The sequence below is a fragment of the Halichoerus grypus genome, chromosome 1, assembly GCF_964656455.1.
Source record: "Halichoerus grypus chromosome 1, mHalGry1.hap1.1, whole genome shotgun sequence".
NCBI lineage: Eukaryota > Metazoa > Chordata > Mammalia > Carnivora > Phocidae > Halichoerus > Halichoerus grypus.
In genome coordinates, this window is record NC_135712.1 from 136,749,536 (window position 1) to 136,767,272 (window position 17,737).

Below are 17,737 nucleotides of genomic sequence, written 5' to 3' on the forward strand. Positions count from 1 at the left end.
TGATTGAGGATATTGTTCCTATCATTCTGTAGTTGAGTTCAGGAGAATAAGCCTTACAAATACACCAAGTGGGTAGGAGTGTGTGAAAATGAACTGCCCCTGAGTCCTGACCCCTCTTATGCCACCAGGCTCTGTCCCATATCGATGCTGCCAGAAACGTTTATAAAGGGCTTACCAATGAATAGTTCCTTAATAAAGGAAAGGTGCTTTTCGTGAAATGCTAAGAGACAGCTGGAAATGGGACACTGGTAGTTGCTCAAAGGGAAAGTTTGGAACAGTACAATGGACAAAGCCGGCTGACTGCTCCTTACAGAAACGGCCGACTTTCCAACCCAAAAGCTGAGTGCTGGTTGGTTACCAATTGCCCCTAGCTCCAAAGCCACCCTTCTATTCTCTGCTCTGTGTCTCTGGGGCCCGGACTTTGCAAACTCTTTCCCACAGTCCCTTGCCCGAGGGCATTCTATTCGATTCTGCCACGAGGAGGCACTAGAGGGAGAGGGGAAGGTGAGAAGAGGGAAGGCACTGCCCTCTTTTTCATGGCCCCCCCCCCACCCCTTACCCCTCATGAGCACCTGCCGGCAGCAGCTACTGGTGGGAACCTCCTATGTCTTTGGGCATTTCCAGAAGCAGTCTCTCTGTACCCCATAGAGGTTCTAGCAGCAGCTGGTTGGAGCCCTTTCCCAGCGCTGAGAGCCAGCTCCCCAGGACAACTGCCCTGAGCTGGAGCCTAGTAACCACGTCTCTAAGGGTGAGAGCTGCCTCTCGCAGCTGGGTTTCTTCACCTTCCTTCTTGCTCTTTTGGTGCTCCAGCCCCGGTGCAATAAGCAATTGCTTGTACCAGATCTTTCTGGTGGTTGCCTGTGGATGGCATGACCCGGCCTCAGGTTGCATGTGGGCAGCAGGTGCAGTTCCATGCCACATTAGAGCCCCAGAACCAGCGGCACTGACTGAATTCAGAGATGCTCCTGCGAAGTGTGAGAAATTGTTGTTTCCAGCCAAGAACTGAGCGGGGGTGAGAAATGACAACCCCCGGAGCTGAAGGGTAGTTAGAGTGGAAGACTTCAAAGGGTTACGTTTCTTAAACTTTTTTTTTAAAGCATAAGAAGAATACCTGTTCACATGGAAATGTTTGCAAACACAGAAAGTATAAAGGAGAAAAAAAAATTGAAACCTGTCCTAGAGTTAACCACTGATATTTTGACCTATTCTTTCTAGTCTTCCCCCATATTGCTACAGATTTTAAAAGAATTGTTATTTTTAACTGACACTTGGTCTCTAGTATTTTCACATGACAACGTGAGGAACTCAACTCCCAGAGGGATGTGATTTTGCCTCATTACAAGGACAACTTGTCTTTTCTGCTCTGGGACTGGATCTCTCTAGCAGGGGCTGTTTACCTCTGACCCAGAAACTAGACAATGGCCAGGTCTATAGGTGCCCAACTCTGGTATGCTTGTTATGCCTTCTCAGTGGGGATCACAAAGTAAATAAGAAATCTGTACACATTCAGGAGGAATGCTTAGTATATTATGAGTGGGCTCCTGGGGTGAGTCTATGAAAATTTTTGAAGGAATATAGAACACAATAGTCTGCTCTGTAAGGAGTGGCATGTTTGGACGGAGAGGTGGGACAAATGTGGTACCAATTACCCTGGTCCGTAACACATATTTGGTATTTGGGTACTTCTGCATTCATTCATTCATTCATTCATTCACAACTACTTCCCAAGCGTCTACCAAGGCAGGGCAGAACACTGTGCTAGTTGCTGGATACATGGATATGACAAAGTTGCTGTCCTTTCTCACAAAATTTATAGCAATAAGAATCAAACTCCAGAAAGAAGTGATTAGAGGACCAAGCACGTAGCCTCATGTCACTTTTCTTGACTAATAAAGCATCTTATTATTACACGCATTTGTCCTTGGCTCATTCACAGGTACACCTGTCACCAACCCCTTGGACTCTTGAAAAGTCTTTGGTTTTGAGATTTGTCTCAATAAATTGGGGGGTAGTATTAACCACCTGTTGGTCCAAAGTTTCAGTCTCCATCTGCCTTAAAATTATTTATCTGGTAGAAAATATAACCATCATGAATCTTTAGGCTTCAAGTAACATAGCATTGAAATATATGAAGTTAAAAACTGCAGAAAGTTCAGGGCAAAATAAATGGAAACACAACAGTAGTTGAAGACTTTAACACACCTTGCATTCTTTGAAAGATTAAGTATAAAACAAGAAAGAATATCAGAATATTATTAATAACATTAATCTAGCATTATTATGAAATTTTATACCTGAAAAACCTAATAATTACAGAATAATAGAAAGAAACCCAAATAATTATAAAATGTGACCAATATGTGATAATCTTGCCCAAAGTTGAAATATTTGAGGCAAAATAATGTTTCCACAACATAATCAAGTTAAAAGTTTTAAAAAAGAAAAAGAAAAGCAGACACATACAAAACGAAAAACTGCAAATGCTTGAAAACCAAGAAAGTCCTCCCCTAAAAAACTCAACTCATCAAGAGGATATAACAACTACAAATATATATGCACCCAATATTGGAACACCTAAATATATAAAGTAAATTGAACAGAATTGAAGAAAGAAAGAAATGAACAGCAATATAATAACAATAGGGGACTTTAATCTCCACTTTCATCAATGGATAGATCACCCAGACAAGAAATCATGGGAGAAAATTTCTCAACAATGTGGAAATTAAACAATATGCTCCTGAACAACCAATTAATCAAAGAAGAAATCAAAAGGGAAATCAAAAAGTACCTTGAGATAAGCAAAAATGGAAATACAACATATCAAAAACTTATGGGCTGTAGCAAAAGCAGTTCTAAGAGAGAAGTTTAGAGTGATAGCTCCATTAAGAAAAAAGAAAAATCTCAAAGAAACAACTTAACTTTATACCTTTTGCTATAAACTTTTGGTTAATCTACTTATAGTTCTGACAATTTTATCTTTCAAAAAAATCAACTCTTGGTTTTGATGATATTTCTATTGTCTTTTTAAAAAGATTTTATTTATTTATTTTAGAGAGAGAGAGAGCGAGAGAGAGAGCACACAAGCAGTGGGAGGGGCAGAGGGACAGGGACAAACAGACTGTGCACTGAGCACAGAGCCTGATGCAGGGCTTGATCCCCTGGCCCTAAGATCATGACCTGAGCCGAAATCAAGAGTCGGGTGCCCAACCAACTGAGCCACCCAGGCACCCCGTTATTGTCTTTTTAGTCTCTACTTCATTTATTTCTGCTCTTCTCTTTATCATATCTTTCTTTCTGCTAACTTTGACCTTAGTTTATTCTTTTTTCTTTTTTTTTTTAAAGATTTTATTTATTTATTTGAGAGAGAGAGAATGAGAGAGAGCGAGTACATGAGAGGGGGGAGGGTCAGAGGGAGAAGCAGACTCCCTGCAGAGCAGGGAGCCTGATGCGGGACTCGATCCAGGGACTCCAGGATCATGACCTGAGCCGAAGGCAGTCGCTTAACCAACTGAGCCACCCAGGCGCCCGACCTTAGTTTATTCTTTTTCATTTTCCTTGAGGTATAAGCATGGTGATTATAGTTAATAATACTGTATTGTACACTTGAAGTTTGCTAAGAGAGTAGATCATAAGTGTTCTCGCCATAGATACACACACACACACACACACACACACACACACACGATAACCATATGAGGTGATAGATATGTTAATTAACTTGATTGTGGTAATAATTCCATAGCATATACATCTATTAAGTCATAACATTGCACACCTTAAAATCATTTACAACCCACATATATATAATTTTTATTTATAAATCATACCTCAATAAAGTTGGAAGAAAACCCCCAAATACATCATGTATTTAACACTAAGTATGTTAGAAAAAGAACTCAGAGTAAAGAAAAGCTGAAAGAAGTCAGAAAGCTTATTGAGTTAGAAAATACAGTAACATGACTATGAAGAAAGATATCCAAAAGTTAACTCTTAGGAAAAAACAAAGACAAAACAATAAATAGGTGAAGTATCAACTGACCTAATTAAAGAAAGAGAGAAATAGTAATTCACAAAATTAGGAATAGAAAAAGGAATTAGTGACAGATCTGAGAATTAGAACAATTATAATAGATGACTTTGAATAACTTTGTGCAAATAAGTTGAAAACCTTGATTAATTCATTTTCTTAAAAAATATAAAGAACCAAAATAAAAGACAAGTCCATACAGACTAGTAATCACAGAAAAAATTAGACACTGTCAAAGAATTACCCTACCCTTCCCTGAAAGTACCAAATCCAGATGATTTCATGTATGGATTATTTCATAGACAAAAAAAAAAAAAAAAAAGCTATGTAAACTTTCTGAAAGCACAAAGAAAAAAAAAACATTCCCAATGATTTTTGTGAAGCCAGTATGACATGATACCAAAAATATAAAAAAGACAGCATAAAAAAAAGGAATCTGCCCTTATGACTTATTTATATTGATGGAAAAATCAGTAAATAACTCTTGGGAATTAATCAAAAGAACAACAGATCAGATTAAATGGAGTATTTCCAGGAAAGCAAGGATGGCTTAGTATGAGGAGCACTAAAATTGCTAATCATAGTAATAAGTTCACTGAGTAAAAAAGTATTTGATCTTGAAGGATACCAAAATGGAATGTGATGATATTCATTGCTTGTTCCTGACAAATTAAAAACCCACAGAGAAGCAAGACTATATGAATATTATCTTGACATAATATTAGATATGTGCAAAATTTGGGAAAGAAAAATGAGGGGGAATTAGCCCTATCACATATTAAAACATACTATCATGCCTTCATGATTAAAACAATGCAATATTACTACATGAATAGATAACAGATCAATGGAACAGAATAGAAGTTCAGAAAATAAAGAAAATAAAGTTTAGAAATATCACTATATTGAAACTGAGAATATGATAAAAGCTGACTTATTCAAGTCATGGAGTTGGGGCAACCAATAAACCACCTAGGACCAAAAGTCAGTGTTGAATCTATAACTCATACCTTATACTTTATAACTTGGTTAAATGCCAAGTATAGGAAAGATTTAAATGTAACAAATGAAAGTCATAGAAAAAAACCATGTGAGAATTCTTTCATAGCTTTAAAATGGGGAGACTTTCTAACTATGGTGCAAAATATAGAAACTACCACAATCTTACTTTTTAAACTCCTGTAACACCCATATCTTGAACACCTATAAAAGGAGATATGTAAAAACATCAATATCCATCAATAGGGACCAGGTAAGTAAAGGATCTGATGGTCACCCAATAGAATGCTATATGAGTGTAAAAAAAGAATGATGGAACTCCTTATGAGTTGATATTGAATAAACTTTAAGAAGTACTGTTAGGGACGCCTTGGTGGCTCAGTTGGTTAACTGGCTGACTCTTGATTTCTGCTCAGGTCATGATCTCAGGGTTGTGGGATCAAGCCCTACATCGGGCTCCTTGCTTAGCAGGGTGTCTGCTTGGGATTTTCTGTCTCCCTCTCCCTTTGCCCGTCCCCCCACTTGCATGCTCGCATGCTCTCTCTTTCAAATAAATATATAAAATCTTAAAAAAAAAGAAATATTGTTAAATGAGAAAAGCAAAGTGCATAATGGTGTATATGGTATGAGACGTCTATGAACACAAAGAGAAAGAATATATAGGTGTGTCTACAAAGGATATCTATGCATGGACAGGACACCCAAGAAATGAGCACCATTGCTGGCCTTGATGATTAAGGGATGGGGGTTGGAGGGAGACTTCTCTGTAGTCTTGTTATTACCCTTTAGATTCTGAACTATGTGCAGAATTTAGTATCCAAAAGAATGAGATGATACAATACAATGAAATGAATACTGTAGAAAGGTAGAAAAAACTTGCGGGAAAATTCAGAGGTAATGCATACTTTACAAAATTGTTGTGAAGACTAAATGCAACAACATGACAGAAATAAAGTGTTCTTGATTTTATATCTAAAACCTTCTTGTTTATTAAGTGTGACTTTAAAGGAGGAGTTGTAAATGCAAGTGCCCACAGGGGCTAGACATTCATTCATTCAGCGGATACATATCAGTGTGAGCTCTGGGATATGGCAGTGAACAAACACAGGGAAAAAATCCCCTCCTTCATCAGCTTTCAATCTAGAGAGAGATGGCACAGGCAATTAAACAAGCAAATGTCCTATCGAACATTAAACTGTGAAGCGGGCATGCAGCCATCATTAGTGAGGTCAGGTCAGATGATAATGGGAGTGAGGGATGCAGGCCTGGCTGTTTTCTTTACAAAGGAAGCAGCAGGAATTCTCATCCAGGAGCAGACTGTCCTGTAGTGTTGTGGGAATAATTTTGCCAGAACTTCAGATTTTCTGGAGGACATCAGAAATCCAAATTTGTACTTGAAATCTCTTGATTTTTAAATCTCGACTCAATTTTTAAAGAAAATCATCGCATCGTCCAAATAAAACACATGTAGCTGGCCAAGGCTGGCCTGGGGGATGGCCAGTTCAAATCTCTAAAGAAATGAGATTGAGTTTTAAAACAAACACATCAGAACTTGTAAGCCCTGTCATCTGATGAAGATATGCATGTTTTCCATTTCTGCAAACATTTCTGGAACTCCTCATTGAGAACCAGTGGGCTCTTTAGATCCATTTTTTTTTTTTTTTTGGTTCCTCATATAAGAAAATCTGTATCATTTTGGATTTAAATCTTATTTGGACCAAATGCTATTACTCAGCTTGATTCCTAACTTTATTCACCAGACTTGATTCTTTATAACATTGGGTTTTTCTAAAAATCAAATTTACTCTCAAAAGACTGAGGATGCATTTAATAATATACTCTTGCCTTTGAAGGCAGTCCCAAAGAGGAGTTGTAAATAATTTAGAGTAAGGGCAGTGTCACTAAAATAAATATGTTCCCTTCTAAGGTCACTATTGAAGAGGATGGCACTTAAGTGTGTAGGAGTCAACACAAGGGTTCCAGTTTCACAGGCATTTAGGAAAATGCTCAATAATTTGGATTCAGTTGATTGTTATAGGGCGTTGTTTTGTTTCAATAAGAGCTCAGTTCTTTGGACCCGACTGCATGCTATGAGGCCGTTCATTCTAGGGATCCTTGGCATCCATATCCGCCCAAACAAAGGCTCTGTGCCAAACACAACCAGCACATACACCATTTTTATTTTCCTATGACCAATGGCTTAGTTTCTGTGGTTGGCTAATGACATTAGTCATGTAGAATCACAGTGAAGAAGAATACAGAGTTTTTATGAGCCTGTGACAGCTTGGATTTTCCTCCCTAACAACATGTATGAATCAGAAGCCACAAGTTTGCATTTTAGAAATATCTGCGGTAGTTAAGAAACACACACTGCACTTGTTATTATTATTATATTCCCATAGAAATCGAGTGTCCCTGGGAAGAGTGTGAAAGTGGTATGGAGATGTCAACCAAGATATTGACTGCAGCGATCCCATTGTTGTCAAGTGCTTATGCTTCCTTTGCTCTTAGTTAATGGAAAATCTGCACAATGTTCATCCTGTAGGCCTAGAACCTATGCTAAAGCACAATATCTAAGATCAAAGATGTCATAACTGTCTGTCCATCTATCTATTCACCCACTCTCTTTCCCCTTTCCTTCCTCACTATATTCTCTCATGAAATATTTGAGTACCTACACTGATTACCCACTTCTAGGCACACAGTATGAAACAGAAATAATACATGGTATCTGTCCTTATGGAGCTTACTGCCTTTGGGGTTAGAACAGACACTAATCAAGTTAATTATGCAATTCAAGGTAGAATATAGCTCTGTTAAGTGTTATAAGGGACAGACTAAAATGCAGGCTTTGACTTAGTCAAGGAAGTCTTAGAAGAAATGATGAGTGGGATGAGATTCCTGGAAGTGCCCCCAGGGATGAGATCAAAGTGTGAGTAGGGGTTGCCCTGGTGAAGGGGGACAGAACGGCAATCCCAAGCATAGGGATAGAGTATGCATAGCCTCATTCTCTGAGAGGGGAGAGAGCCTGGCCCAGGTAAGGGGTGACAGAAGGCCCTTGCAGGCTGAGGAGCGAGGGTAGGGAGCATGGGATGAGATGGGGCTGGGGAGGCAGACAGGAGGCTAGCCAGGCAGAGCCTTTCAGGTCATGGACATAATTTTATATTTATCCTAAATTAGTATAGTCTGAAGGCTCTTAAGTAGAGGAAGTGGAAATGATTAGATTTGCCTTTCAAAAATTGCTGTGACCATTTGTGTTGAAAGAGTCAGAGTCAGTCAGTTATACATTTGCGTATAAATAAATGGTCACTGAAGGCATTGACTTGGCATTCTCCTGTGGGAATCTGAGCAGCTAGTGAGCCAGTGGAGAGGGTCTGTGGGATACAGAGAAATCCTGGAGAGTTTTGGGTCATGGAATCTAAGGGAAGAGCATCATGTCAGGAAGGAGAGAGTGATCAGTGGTGTTGAATGCTGCCGAGAGGTCACGTAAGATGAGGTCTGGAAAATGTTCACTGGATTTAATGACATGAAGGTCATCAATGAACTTAATGAGTGTTATTTGCTTGGTAAGAGGGGACTCAAAACCAGACAGATCAGGTTGAAGAAAGTGGGAGATGAGGACCCAGAGTGCACATTGCTGACACTCTTGAGAAGTTTGGCTGCAGATGAGAGAAGAAATCATTGGGAGTTAGCCGCAGGGGATATGTGGATGATAGGCATTTTTTTTTTTTTACTTTTTAAAAAAATATTTTATTTATTTATTTGTCAGATAGAGAGAGAAACAGAGAGCACAAGCAGGGGGAGCAGCTGAGGGAGAAGCAGACTCCCCGCTGAGCAGGGAGCCTGATGCGGGACTCGATCCCAGGCCCCTGGGATCATGACCTGAGCTGAAAGGCAGATGCTTAACTGACTGAGCCACCCAGGCACCCCAGGCATTTTTTTTTTTTTTAAATAAGAGATGTGAACATGTTTAAAAACTGTTAAGAAGGATGCAATATATGAGAGAGGGAGGGAGGGAGGGGGAGAGAGAGAGAGAGGAGAGGAGAAAAGGGGAGAGATGGAGAAAGAAGAGTTAACTGATCCTGAAAAATTCTTGGGCAGGGATCGCATCCAGAGAAGGGACAAGTCTCCTACTACAAGGGAGGAAGGGAGGACGGGCACAAACACAGGTGGCTTCTTCATGTGTTTGGTGTCAGGATAATTCAAGTTTGTGTGTCTTATTTTCTCTAGAGCAGGAAGTGAAGTTTTCAGATGAGAGCAAAGGAAGACGGGGATGGTAGAGGTTTCTGGAAAATGAAGTCTGAAACAGTCATTACAGAAAGTGGAAGAGTATGTTGAACAGAGACACTTAGTAGGACTTCAGGGCAATGTTGAAGGCCCATCTGAGGTTGGTTATCTGAATTCACAGCAGCAACCATCAGCTCAGTTCAGTGACCTGTTTTTTTTTTTTTTTTTTTGGTCTAACTTGGGCTGGAAAAAGCCCTGGGCATGAAGTTAGAAGCCCCAGGTTATGGGTTGTGAGAACCATAGCCTGTCATGTGACTTCAGGCACAGCCGTCTTTAAGTTCCTAGTTTCTTCAGCTTATCAAATTGATGAGGAGAACAAAGGCATAAGAAATATAGATAAAATTAAATTTCCTTACAACTCGCCAAGTCCTTAAGATGCACACAGTATGACATTCCTCAAAGAACCCAACTGTCTTAATGTTACTGCTTTGCCAGAGGCATATAACAACCTTAGCTTGACCATAGCCAGACCTCCAGGATGCTGTAAGTCTTCTTTAACATCTGAAAATCCTTTTGGCAACTTTTGTCTCTACCCCTCCCAGCTTAAAATTATATAATCCACAGCTCCTCACAGTCCCAGTGCAGCTCTTTCTGCCCATGGGTAGTGCCCCCATGCTTTAACAAAAACACCTTTTTGCACCCAAAACATCTCAAGAATTCTTTCTTGACCATTCACGCCTGGCCCACATCACATCAAAACGACAAGATCAGATTAGATGCGACCTAAGGTCTCTTTCTAGTCCTAAACTACCATGAGTAGCCTCGACATTCATAGAGAGACCTTCATAGCTTATCAAGATTTTTCTATTGTTACCTTTGGTTTTAATTTAAAAATGAAATAGATCTTTATAAAATCTATAGGAAAATACATGCTTCACAGGAAACAAGAAATCTAGATAATTTATTCAGCTATATTCAATGGATCTATCATGTCTTGTGTCTCTACATCTGAATCAGGGGTTGGCACCCTTTATCTGAGTGGGGCCAGATAGTAAATATTTCCGGCTATTGGGGCCAGTCAGTCTCTTCTGCAACTACTCCAGCACACCACGTGGTGTGAAAACAGCCACAGAAAATGCATAAGTGAATGAACATCGTCCAATAAAACTTTATTTATGAAGACAGGCAGTGGGCTGGATTCAGCCCTCTGTTATGGTTTGCTGACCCCTGATCTAAACAGTAGGATACTCCTGTTTCTTTTATTGGGAAATGTTCATTCTTAATTTGGCCCAAGAACAAAGCACTTTGTGCAACTGACATGCAGTGAGTTCTGTAATGCACTGAGCGCAGAGGCAAAGCAAGCGAAGGTACGTGGTTGGGCACACATGGGGCAATCTCCCAGCTGGGATCGAGCCTGGGGAGTTCGAGCTGAGCCCGACATTCAGCAGCTGTTGCTGCAGCTTCAGCTCGGACAACTCGGCAGCAATGTGGTTTGGCACCTCCAACCCGGAGCAACACTTCCCAACCAGCCAGGGCGCCAACAAGGAACTGACTGCGTGAAGAACCACGTCGGTAGCTTTCTGAGATCAAATAAACACAACCCTCTCTTTGTAATAAATTATTTACCACGGGCTTGGAGAAGTGTTTTTTTGAACAGAACAGAGAGGAAGGAAGAGAAGGTGAAAGGCAGGATTCTAGCAGCAGGCTTAGGCACCAAGACCGGGGCCTAGAAATCATTTGGGGGAAGCTGGAAAACTCAAGCAGGGCACCCAGCAATGCAAGCGACGCCTGAGGGCCAACGGGGCGGGAGGGTCCCGCCAGTCTGAGGCTCGGAGACAGGAAAAGCCTGAAGGATCAGCTGCTCGGTTAGCTCCCCTGGGTGGGCCTGGTTTCAAACCAAAATAAGCTCGGGAGAGCCAGAGGGGAGGAAGGGAAGAAACAAACAAGTATAGCTTCAGCTTACATTTTCTCCCAACCAACAGCCCAGGCCCTGAACTCAGCCGCCTGAAACTCACGTGCTCTTGTGTGTTGTCCAAGCCTTTTCTGGACTGTTGCTTTGTACTCTCTGGCTATCAATCTCACATATGTTAGACTAAAAATGTGTTCGGCGCCATCTCTTTTGCTTTTGTGTTGAGTTGCATACAGACACTCTTAGCCTCCACGTGATGGCCGGCCCCGTGATCAGTAACTTAGAGGCTGGACCTGAGCAGCAGGTCTGACTCTCTTCTCTTGTTTGACAGGAGGTAACTGGCCGATGGAGACGCTAAAGAATTAGAACCAGGTTACTAGTAAGTAGCAAACCCAGAATTCCAACCAGGTCATTCTGACTCGGGGGCCCCAGCTTTTCACCTCTCTGTTCACTGCCTTTTCTAGAGGTTAGCATTAGAAAGAACTCCAGAGATGCTGGATCCAGCTCCTTATTTTTAGATGTGGATATGGAAAATTAAGTGGCTTGCCCAAGGTCACAGAGCCACTGGCAGAAAAGCTAACTTGGCCTCCAGACGCTTCCTTCGTGCTCTGCCTGCAGAGTCCTAGGCTGCTCAATGAGTATCCAATAACTTCCATAAATATCTATCAAAAAATTGAGGGTGAATGATCAGATGCCCTCTGAATTTATTTTCGGATACTGGAAGACAGGACTATGTGGTGTTAGGACTCTTCCTATACAAAGACAAATTGGCCAAGGTGAATGGTTAAGGAGTCACTTTATTTATTTATTTTTTTAAAGATTTAAAACATTTATTTAGAGAAAGCGTGTGCACGAGAGCAGGAGGAAAGGTGGAGGGAGAGGGATGGAGAGAATCTCAAGCAGACTCCCCACTGAGTGCGGAGCCCAGGCTCAATCTCACTGTCCTGAGATCATGACCTGAGCTGAAATCAAGAGTCAGATTGGCCAACTGACTGAGCCACCCAGGCACCCCATGGAGTCACTTTAAATCACCAGGAACATGAGGTAAATAAGTGCCAGCATGCTTTAAAACAGGAGCAAGTTGCTCATTTCAATGATGGTATAAAAAGGAGTGGGCTTCCCTAAGCTTAGAGCAAAAGAGATAATGCAAGACAAAGGACACTGTTAAATGAAGCTGATGGAAGGCAGAAATGAACTTTTTTCTTAACGGCATATACCATTTAGGAACGAAAGAGATCTGTATCACCTTAAGACTCCCAGAGCATTTGTTTTGATCGTTCAGAGAGGATCTAGCCTTGAAAAGTAGAATTAATAGCAGCTTGAGTCTAAGTTTTTTACAACAGTGCACTACAGAGCGGGAATTGTTGTTCCTTCTTACTTTTCTTTTTTTTTTTTTTTTTGGAAGGAAAAATAGCTTAACTCCTGGAAGTTACTTTCCATATCAGAGACCAAAAGGCTTTTTTTTTTTTTTTTAACATATCAGAAAGTTCTCAGCATTTGAAGGAAGCTCTTCTATTTGTTTTAAAACAGGTGCAAAAGAATTCCGTTACAGGTTTAAATGATTTAGTTAATTTTCATTAACAAGTCCTTGATGTTCATCCATAAAAATAAGTAATAAAATGTGTAGGTGTGCAAGTTTTTTTTAAAGTGCTTTCCTGAGATGTAACTCCTAAACATACAATTTACCCATATAAAGTGTACACTTCGATAGATTATAGGATATTCACAGATACATGCAATTATCATCACAGTCAATTCCAGAACATTTTCATCACCTCAAAAAGAAACATCTTACCCTTTCTCTGTCACTTCTCTGTCTCCCATTTCTCCCTGCTCCAATCAACCACTAATCTACCATCTGTCTCTATGGATTTGCCCATTCTGGACATTTCACATCAACAGAATCATACAAAATGTGGTCTTTCTCGAGATTGGCAAGTTTTTGTTTAAATAATAATTTTGTTCAAAAAAGGAAAATATGGTGCCCAGGGGAGAAAATGAAGAAGCAGTTTTTCTGGGCACTCTGTGGGCACACACACTAGTCAGGCAGGCCTTGCCAGACGTAGCACCTAAGACTAATCAGCTGTGAGGTGATGGCAAGATTGCAGACATGACTCTTTCACCAGTTTGCTCATAGGTCAGGCCTCCAGGCTGGACTTTGGATGTCAAGAATAACACGTAAGTTGGTCTTTAGGAAATAGTGCAGTTTCTATGCTGGAAAGCAATATTTACCTATAAAGCTTCTACGTATAATAGTCATTCTATTCATTTATTCCTCTTGTAGATTTCTCTTATATCTTTATCAACTCCAGGTAGACATGGCTGGAGAAAAGACACAATCAAATTGACTGTCTCAGCGTAGACACGTGACCATGAGCCTCACGTGAGCACTTAATGTTCTCCAACACACACTCTATTCCCTGGATCGTTCACTCTCCCACTCTCCTAGACAACTATTTCAAACCTTTCCTATTCCATCAAATCTCCAACAACTTCTCCCTAATCCTCCCTCTTAGCTAATGTCCTTTCTTCCTATGTCCCTGAGAAACTAGAAGCAACCAGAGAGAATTTCCCATGCTCCCAGGGCCAAATCTACTTCCTGACCATCATCTGTACCTATATATTCCGTTACTATAGACTAGTGGTTCTCAGACTTCACTGTGCATCAGAATCACAAGGAGAGCTTGTTAAAAAAGATTAGTTGGGGTCAACCCCAAAGTTTCTGAATCAGGATGTTTGGGGAAAGGCCCAAGGATTTGCATTTCTAGTAATTCTCAAGTGATGCTGATGCTATGGGCCTGGGACCACATTTTGGGGACCATGGCAGTAGATTCTGTGCTATCATCCTAACTAGGGTCAACCTTCCTGCCTGTGCATTCCATCTCTAGCCCTTCTGCTCAGGAACATTGCTCCATCAATTCTCCCTTTTCCTTCCTGCCTCATCACTTGTCCCTTCTTTTTTGGGTCAACCCATTGACTAATAAACTTGTTGTTATTTCTTGGATCTTAAAAAATATATCTCTCTGGACTCTGCTTTACCCTTCAACTTCCCCTCCATTTCTCTGCTCCTTTTTGCAACAAAGAGCTGTCCATACTCCCTGATTTCAATTCCTCTCTGCCATTTTCTCTAATCAGCCTTGGCCTCTATCAGTCCCACAAAATTGTCCTAGTCAATGTAACCCTTGATACCCCAAATCACTAAATCCTCTGGTCAATTTGAAGTCTCATTTTATTTGATCTATCAGCAGCAGTTGACACAGCTGTTTACTACCTCCTCTTTGAAACACTTTCTTCTATGGCTCTCTGGGATAAGATACTTTCCTGATTTTTCCTTTCCCTCTTTCCTGGTACTTTTTCCTCTACCCATTGAGATGCTCCCAGAACTTACTCCTTGGACATCTTCTTTATTTGTACTCACTCCCTTGGTAATCTTGTTCTGTCTCTGGCTTTAAATACCATCCATATGCTGATAGTCCTCAAATGTCTATTTGCAGCCCAGAACTCTCTTTGCATATCTAATTGTGTACACTAATGGACATCTTAAACTTGACAGGTCTGAAACTAGATCATATACCTTTCCCATGCCCCCCCCAAGTTACCTCAAACAAACTTGTTTGTTGCACCCTTTGTCTTTCTCATCACCATAAATGATGATTCTAAATGACTCAGAATCAAAATATTCTTCTCACCTCCATAGTTACTATCATCATCTCCACCTGGATCATTATAGTAGCCTGGTCTTCCTGCTTTTATTTATTCCTGTCCCCAACATTTAATTCTCAAAAAGCAGCCAGAGGTGATCTTTTTAAAACATAAATTATGTCACATGACTCCACTGGTTGAATTATATGTCAGTTCATTTTGCCCCTCTGCAGAAACCCTGCAATGGTCTACCACACTCTGGATAACCAAAGTCCCTCATGACCCCAATTTCATCAGCCACTCTTCCTCACTTCCTCCACTACAGGCTAACCAACCTCCTTGCTGTTTCCCAGAAGTACCAGCCTTGCTTCTCCCTCAGGGTCTTTGAACAAGCCCCTGCTGGAAAGTTGCTCCCCCAAATAGTATATTCTTAAAGATCTTACTCCCACTTTTTTCAAGTCTTTGCTCAAATGTTACCTTTTCAATATTTTACTTAACCATCTATTTGAAGTTATATCCCCCACTTCACTTTCCTTCTTTCTCTCCATAGAGAGCTTTTCACCTTTTCATATACTACCTGATTTACTTCTTTATATCACTTATTACCTATTTCTCCCCCACTAGATTGTAAATTCCATGAGGATAGGATTTCCCCCCTATTTTGTTCATTCTTCTATCTCCAGTGCCTTCAACAGTGCTGGGCACATAGCAGTGTTTTGACATATTTATTTGTAGAATTTATTTTCTTGCAAATCTATTTTTAGCCAATTTAGATGGTGAGTTAAAACTGCACATGTTTTCTAGAGTATCTGGGCCCAGACCTGAAAGGCAATGGTAATTAATTAGTATAATATAGAGGGGCAAAGCATTCCATTTTTAGTTTCAGACATAATAGAAAATGATATTACTCTTCAGCTTTTTTATGACTTCCAGCCCTTTATATACAACAACATTAAGAAACTTTGCCATTTTTGGCTTTCTGCCAATCTCAACTTGGTTCCTGGACTGCTTCCAATTTTCCTTTCTCTCTTCCTGTTCTTTTTCACTCAGCAGCTGCCATATATTGAGCGCGTACGCCGGACCCTTTGTACACATTATCTTATTTAATCCTTACAAAACCCCTGCAAATTAGGGAGCATTATCTCTGTTTATCAAGTGAGGGGGCAGATGTGCAGAGAGGTAAGCTGGCTTCCTCAAGATCACACAGCTAATAAGAGGTTGAAAGGAAACTTGTCAGGCCCAAAATAGATGTTTTACTACCTATATTATGATACCATCAATGTGCATAATGTAACAAATATATCCAATTTCCTAGCATTTAAATTTTGGCATCTTACTTCCCAGTGATTTTGGAAGATGACCCTGGGGATAACTTCATGATACACTAGATAGTAGATTTCATGAGGATTGGGGTAACAGTTAGATCTTTTTGCTGATATTTCCTCCATACAAGCACCAGGGCAGAGTGGCTACTCAATAAATATTTACAGAGTAATTTTCTGTTGAATTAGGTGTAGATAATTACATTAATACATAGTTAATTACATTTAGAACATAACTATTATTATTATTATTATTATTAATTACATTTAGAACATATCTATTATTCATAAGTTAAGGATTACCTCTAGAAGCTTTAAAGAAGTAACTCTGTTGCAAAATGATGTCTTAGTTCTTAGGATTTTGGAGCCACCAGTCCCGGGAAGGAGGAAGAAATGATGTTTTTGTCTCACCTTGGCATTGGCCAAGCATAATTATTAGATTCCTGGGTCTTCCTAAAATCATTTCACACTTGGAAGGACTCTCAACCTGAGGAAACTAAGGTCTAGAGAAGACAAATAAATCTCTAAGTGACGCACAATAATTAGGGTCAGAGTTGAGTCAAGAATTCCGGCCATTTTGGTGCTTAAAAAAACCCCTATATTCCATCTTTTCATTTTTCTCCCCTGAAAAGTCACAGACAAACTTGGACGTAGAGAGAATCAGCTTTATTTAGAAGTTTAGGAAAGCTTTCTTTATATGTCTCAAATTATCACCTTGTTTTCTCAGTGGACAATGCTTAAGCTAAATGAGAAAATATATGAAAATCCCTTAGCACATTGGTTGGTATTGAGAAAACACTCATGAACTTAGAGACCACTATTATTACAAACAAGGTGATCTCACATTTTAGGTCATTCCTGTTTCAGGTAGATTAAACACTTAATCAGCTACCTGAAAATCAGTAAGCCTCAAATATTTGACAGTTGACGAACCCCCCAAAACAACAAGTCCTGTGGTTACAAAAAGTGAAACTACTAGTCTTTGCGCTTCTAGTAGCACTATCCTAAAAGTCCACAAGAGGGCAGTCGCCCTCCCAGCAGAATGGCACCAGAGCTGTAGGTGGGAGGAAGGGAATTATGGGTGCTGAGGTAAGCTAATAATAACATTAATCAGAGTCATTATTTTATTATTATTATTACTTTTAGAGCCACTATTAAGATACTTTTAAGTAATGAGAAGTACGATGAAGAAAATAAAACAGAGTAATGGAACAGAGAATGACTTGAGGGGAAAGTTAATGAGAACATTCGCTGAGCAGAGAATGAACCCTTGAAGGAGAAAGGGTCAGCCATGAGTAGACTGGGCCAAGAGTGTTACATTTGAAGGAATAGCAAGAGCCAAGTTGGAAAAGATCTTGGCCTGCTTGAGAGACAGAAAGAAGGTCAGTGTCATTGGAACATAAAGAAGGAGACAAAGAGGGAGGAGTGGAGGGAGCATCAGATCATACAAGTCACACAATTGGAGTTAGATCCCAGGTCTTTTTGACCCCAGAGTTTGTGTGCTGAATCACTATGCTACTCTGAACTCTGTGGAAAAAGCCAGAGGGCATTGATCAAGGCAGTAAAGTGGTACTTTTTGAAAACAATGAAAAGAGTTTAGAAAATGCC

The 17,737-nt window shown here is 40.1% G+C and overlaps 1 protein-coding gene across 13 annotated transcripts in view; it reads right to left on the reverse strand.

The window, feature by feature from the left end:
• THRB (thyroid hormone receptor beta) overlaps positions 1-17,737 on the reverse strand; it is a 377,579-nt gene that overhangs the window by 123,609 nt on the left and 236,233 nt on the right. The gene's annotated exons all lie outside the window — the stretch shown is intronic.